This window comes from Leuciscus leuciscus (assembly GCF_965113295.1).
Source record: "Leuciscus leuciscus genome assembly, chromosome: 8".
In the NCBI taxonomy this organism is placed as follows: domain Eukaryota; kingdom Metazoa; phylum Chordata; class Actinopteri; order Cypriniformes; family Leuciscidae; genus Leuciscus; species Leuciscus leuciscus.
The window spans coordinates 27,381,544-27,388,206 of record NC_138732.1 but is presented as its reverse complement, the minus strand read 5'-3'; the positions used below and the strand labels follow the sequence as shown (position 1 = coordinate 27,388,206).

The window sequence follows — 6,663 nt, the reverse complement described above, 5'->3', positions numbered from 1 at the left end:
CAGTTTCACTATATGGCCCAGCTTCCTGGTCACTGACAAAGATTACATGCCTCCGCTGTAGAATCTGTGTTCATTATTTACATTGGTTGTCAAGGAAACGGGAGGTTTTCTAGCGTTATGATTAGTACTCCTGCTTCTTTGCCGGTTTAAAAAAGTAAGAGTTTGTAAGGACATTTTGCGTCAAATGTGCATAAAACAAAGTTGGAAACAATGTCTGTAGTACTTATACGATTTTATTACATGACCTCAGCAAAAAAAAACGTACACAGCTGTGAGGTAAGTATTAAATTCGTAATTTCGAGGTTCGGCCCACCGCCTATACCAGGTAGACCCAACTTTTGTTTATTATTTTGCCATTGCCCCCTTCTGAAATCTTTGTTTCCTCCCTAAAGCTTTACTTTCTAAGTAAATTGTTATATGTTAAGAGCCTTTGAATAAAAGAGTTAAAAAGAATCTTGTTGTTGTGGTGCTGTGGCAGGGCCCAGACAAATGCTCTTTAAAACCTTACAATTTGTTATGTTCTGTTAAGAAAAGAAGAACCCTAGACACTCATAGGACGTAACAATAAGTACTAGTATATATTGAATAAGTACTAGTAGCTAATAAGTATTAGTATCTAATGAATAAGTACTAGTATCTATTGAATAAGTACTAGTAGCTAATGAATAAATACTAGTATCTAGTAATAGGTACTAGTATTTAAAAAAATAAGTACCAGTACCTAATAAATAAATGTACTAGTCACAATTGGAATACATACTAGTCAGAACTGAATAGTTTATATCTGAATGACAGATCCCCATAGAAGTCAATGGCCAAAATTAAAAATGTGTTACTAGTAAAAAGAATAGTTACAAGTCACTATCAAAATAAGTACTAGTATCTAATGAATAAGAACTAGTATCTTATTTAATAGGTACTAGTATCTAATAATAAATACTAGTAACTAATTAATAAGTATCTAATAAATAAGAACTAGTATCTAATGAATAAGTACTAGTATCTTTAAAAAGGTACTAGTACCTAAAGAATAAGCACTAGTAGCTAATGAATAAGTACTAGTACTAAATAAATTAGAGGCTATCTAAAAAATAAGTACTAGCATTAAAGGGATAGTTCACTTTGAAATAAATTTTTGGTATGTTTTAGCTTACCTCAAGGGCATCCAAGATGTAGGTGTCTTTTTTTCCGCAGTAGTTTCAATTTTGATATTTTTAGGTCAAACCGTTCTTGTCTGTCAGTCATATAATGCAGGTTTATGGTCACTGTCTCAAAGAGCATGCACAGAGTCCAAATTAAAACAATTCCCCGTCGTCCAAATTAAACAATTCCCCATCGTAAGTACACATTGATCGCCTAAGACACGAAACGAGCGGTTTGTGTGAGAAAACGAACCGTATATATATCGTTTTTACCTCTTGTACACAGCCATGTCGAAGTGATCTTATCTGACGTGTACGCAGACTGGTGCATAGATATATACACTAGATGTGGCGCTGAAATGTGTTGTTTTTTTAATCAATCAAAGTGCTTGTTGCCGCTGCGATCAGTGGCGCGGATACTGGGTTCTCTTGTGGCTCGCGCACAGTCTTCACTCGGACGCGCGCTTCCATCCGTTGTGGAGACTCTATTCGTTCCGGTGAAATTACAAAACAAACGTGTCCCTGCCTGATTTACAACCACTGATAAACATAACCGGTTTTGATGAGAGAGAAAAAAAACCTACGAGTGCGGATTAGAACCCAGAACCTCTGACACGCTTGGCCACTGGACCATTTAAATACACGCTTAAAATAGTAGCTCAGTTTCATCACCCCACCCACTTCCCGTCCCACCCCACCCCACCCACTACCCGTCCCAGCAAACAAAGTTACGCCACTGCTAATAATAAATAAAAAGAGGATTCAAAATTTTGCAGTCACAGTTGCACATTTTGTAACCTTACAATTTTCCACACCTCAGTGGAAGAGATCTGAGTAAAAAAGAGAGACCACACCCTCTGCGATCATATATAATCACGCCCTGCGTCTGATTTAGTGACAGGACTCATCAAACTCAGTGATTTGATCTCACACAGCAGTTATAAGTCATGGGTAAGTTATAAAATATCAGGTTCCTTGTTTTTATCTGATATTGCCTGAATTATTAGGAACTTCTCGTTAGTGTGTAGCATTGCATAAATGTGCTTACAGTATAATTACTTGATGATTGAAAGAGCTTCAGGACATATTTTCCATGTTGTTTCTAGCATGCATTTATGGAGACGTCATGAAGATAGACACCACCGGTGCATCAGAGGATACAGCAAGACAGGATAAATTAACCGTAAAGGGTGAGAAGAATGTGTGACTGCTTAGAACTCACATCTGACTTTTGTATGATTGGCAAATATGCAGCACAACATTACAGCTTATATTAACATTGATTTAAACTTGTTATAGGGGTTGAAGCCTCTAAAAAGCTGGCTGAGGTTGATCTGGCCCGCATGGAGAAATACAAGAGTATAATCACTAAAGTTGGCAGAGCAAAGCAGATGGACCCGGCTGTGATCGCGGGGATGGGTGGGGCGACCATGGCAATGGCTTTGGTCTCATGCAGGTTGGTTAGAGGTATAGATCTAGTCTATTTGAAAACAATAACTCCAGGACAGGGAGCTCTTAGTATGAGGGATATATGGTGTGCAAGTGCACATAAGATGACATTTAGGGCGTTTAAACTAAATCTGAAAATAAAATGGAAATACTTTTCAGAGATAAGTTTTTGCAAAGTTTTAAGAAAGCATTAATGTGTAATATATTGTTTTGCATTAAGGAACCTAAAAATAATGAGCATTCTTTGGACTTTTTGTAGACAGTTAATGAGAAAATGTTGGATAGTTTGGAGGGATTGGGAAGTAACACAATATCAACCGCATGAATTCAACATATCAAAGCATGTACACAGTTTGTCAGGCCATGACTCCACCTAATGAGTAAATCCGAAGACTTGTGTTACATAAAAAGAAGATGATGGATTGTTGTTGTTTTTTCAATGATTGTGTAAACTTGATTTTCCCAACTTCCCTTTTCAAAGCAACAGTTCCCCTGCAGTGCTCCCTTAATTTGCCACATGTTGACCCAATTTATTAATCCGTAACATATAGATGTATATTCTCTTTATTACGGAGGGTGTTTTTTTGTTTTGTTTTGTTTTGTTTTGTTTTGTTTTGTTTTGTTTTGTTTTGTTTTTTTCAGGTTGACAAACGCTGGCACAATCCAGTAGGTGCATGGAACAGTAAGGAACATGTCACCCAAGGAACTGAGATACTCATTGGCATCATTGAAGAAATTAAAGCAAAGTTTCCCCAGTGGACCCAAGAGCAATGCTTTAAAGGTCGGGTTAGGATACACTCGTATCTCAGATTATCCATAAATTAACTCTTATAAAAACTTTGATTAACTTACAATTAGTGGATAAGTACACAAGGTCTTGTTTTTTTCCCATTTTTAAGATTTTTATTGATTTATTGATTAATTAGATTGTTGAATTGTTGAGTGTTTCATGTGTAATTTATAATATCTGTTCCAGCGGGAATATCAGCCTACAACGCAGGTGTGAAGAACGTCCGTACATACGAGCGCATGGACGTGGGCACCACAGGCGGTGATTACGCCAATGATGTTGTGGCCCGAGCCCAGTGGTTCAAACGCAAGGGTTACTGAAGAACAGCAGTTATAATCTTTTAACCAAGTGAACCATTGTTCACTGTTCTGTATTCAGTTTTTCTGTATTTTAGGGAATGAAATAAAACTCATTTATTAATTTGATCATGTGTCTTTCATGTTACGTAAATTTAATTAACAGCATTTCTTCTCTGTAAAGCACAAAACGTCTGATAAGGGAAATAGACGTCTGACTTAATAGACGTCTAACCCTAACCCAAAAAGTCAGCGTGTTCCTTTAACGTTTAGCCTACTTTGCTTAAAGCAATAATGCGTTCATTCGGTTTTATTGAGGCTTTCTGTCGGTTTTGAGCTCACTTTACACTGGACAAAGCGGTTGTTTGGGGAGCAAACATCTCCATCACTTTCCGCTGAACGTTAGTCCAGTGAATAATGTTATGCAAACTTTTTTTAGTGAATTACCTCACTAAACATACTAACTGCATGTTATCTTCTTCAGTGGTTTATCGCATTTTGAATTCTCTGTTGTATTGTCTGCTGTAAAACAAGATAAGTTAAGATAGTTGAACTATAGTGCTCTGTAAATATTCAGTGCAGCGAGCTGTCATGATATAACAGGTTTGCACATCTTGACATATTTGTGGGGTTTTTTTAATAGACTATATGCAACAACCTATAAATTCCGATATTGTATCCTGTAAGTACCTTTTTTTTTGTTAAACTTTTTCACGCTAGTTCTTGGTTGTTGATTGGTTGTTTCTTAAGTCGTGTTTATGTAGCCTTACTAGCCTACTATCTTTCATGTTTAAAAAAAATAAAAATAAAAAAAAACCTTTAGAGATCCACAAAATTACCATTGTCAATTGGTTAAGTATTTTCTTCACCTTCAGAGCTATAAGAAAAACACATAAAGGATTGATATTAAATGACATAGGCTATCTATAGCTTAAATGTAGATATTGCAACAATGTGGTTTTTTTTACATTATTTAGATATTGTAAAATATAATGTAAATACATTTCTTGATAAACTTTTCATATAGTATGTGAAAATATTAACACCATGATCTAGCCACCAACATATCTAGAAGGTTTACAGTTAAGTTAAAAGAAAAATTAAATGTATTCTACAAACTAAATTGCAGGTTTTCATGCTCTTTAGGAAAAAAAAAAACGTGTGTGTTTCAACTGTGTCTGTGGTAACAGTGTTAACATTCTCTGTTGCTCTTGATCAAATGACCCTCTTGTTCTCAGTAGTGTGTGTGTGTGTGTGTGTGTGTGTGTGTGTGTGTGTGTGTGTGTGTGTGTGTGTGTGTGTGTGTGTGTGTGTGTGTGTGTGTGTGTGTGTGTGTGTGTGTGTGTGTGTGTGTGTGTGTGTGTGTGTGTGTGTGTGTGTGTGTGTGTGTGTGTGTGTGTGTGTGTGTGTGTGTGTGTTGATTACTGTACAGGTAGTAGGCTACAGCCTCATAATCAAATTATGAGTTTGGTCTCAGAATCATGTCTCATTTGATGTCCGGCTACACGTGCAATTAGTATTTGGAGAATTTGACATGAAATTTCAAGCAGTTTCAGTTTAGAATCTTGTGGTGTGATATGTTAGAATTGATCTTAAAATATTGAAATTGACTGTTTGCCAATTCGCCTATATATTCATGGTGTTTCACCTCATATTCATTGAGAGATTTATACAAGGCTATATAGGCTACAAAATGAACTTGTGAAGATATAAAGGTGATTTAAAGGGTTGAAATTTTGAAAAGAAATGGTAATCAGTTAAAAGCCCTAAAATATAGACAAATCTAACATAGGAGCTTGTTTTCGCTATGAAATAAAAAATTAAACCGGTAACTGCGACCCTACAACTGTGAGTTTATATCTCACAATTCAGTTTTTTTTTTTTTTTTTCAGAATTGCAAGTTGTGCAAGAATTGTGTGATTATATCTTGCAGTTCTCACTTTATTTCTCGCAATTCCAATTTTATAACTTGCAATTCTGCAAATTTTTTCTCGGAAATGCGAGTTTATATCTCACAATTTGGAGTTTTTTTTATAAACATAAACTTTATAAAGTTATAAACTCTTGTTTCCCTTAATTTTGGGAAATAAAGTCAGAATTACAAAAAAATGTCTCAGAAAAGCAAGTTTATCGCAATTTGGATTTTTTTTTATAAACTTATAAACTTTATATCTTATAAAAAAATAAACTCTCGTGATTGTGAGAAATAGAGTTAGAATTAAACGAGTCAAGCGGCGGCGGCGGAGAGTCAAGAGTTGGAGATTCAAACCAAGGAGTCTGAGACTGTATTTGTTCTTATCCTTGTTCCTCTGTCTTCCCCACTCACTCCAACCTCTCTCTCTCCTACTTCTTCATTCTACTTGTACAACTATTCTTCCTTCACTTTCTTCCAAACTTCCACTTCCACCAAACGGACAAACACCTCTACCTCTTCACACTATTCTCCCTCTGTCTCTCCTCCATCTCCGTCTGCCTCTTACATTTCCACGTCTTTGAGTCAGGAAGTGCCACGTGTCAAGAACAGAAGAAAAGGTAACTTTTTGCATGGTACATCTTACTCCACACTGTTAATAAATTTGCTCCCAGTCAGAGTTGACTTCATGTAAATTGGATTAATTTGGCTAACCGGGTCATTGGTAGCCAGTTCATAGTATTTAGTTATTTCGCTGTGGCCAATGTCCAAGGGCTGTGGTTAATGTCAGTCCATGACTTAAGGTCCTTCCACACTGAGTCAGAAATTTTCGTATGCGTTTTTCCGTATTCGTCATTCGGTGGCTCTGAATTGTCAAAACACCATTCAAAATTCTTGCTACTGATCCGAAAAACGCAGAAAATCGAACCCGATCCGAATTTTTTTGTGACGGCAGTGTGTAAACGTGATTGACAAAATATATTTTATTCAAATTTATTTTTTAACTTGCGAAAATTTCGGACCTTTAAGCTAAGAGGACTTTGGGAAAACCAATCCTGTACATTTTGCTTACAA

The 6,663-nt window shown here is 36.1% G+C and overlaps 1 pseudogene across 1 annotated transcript; it reads left to right on the top strand.

The window, feature by feature from the left end:
- The first annotated feature begins 1,841 nt into the window (after positions 1 to 1,841).
- Positions 1,842 to 3,806, top strand: LOC309505085 (lysozyme g-like; annotated as a pseudogene). The gene is made up of 5 exons (XR_014211814.1): positions 1,842 to 2,093; positions 2,249 to 2,332; positions 2,442 to 2,598; positions 3,234 to 3,372; positions 3,568 to 3,806. The product of XR_014211814.1 is annotated as a lysozyme g-like (transcript).
- The last annotated feature ends 2,857 nt before the right edge of the window (positions 3,807 to 6,663 follow it).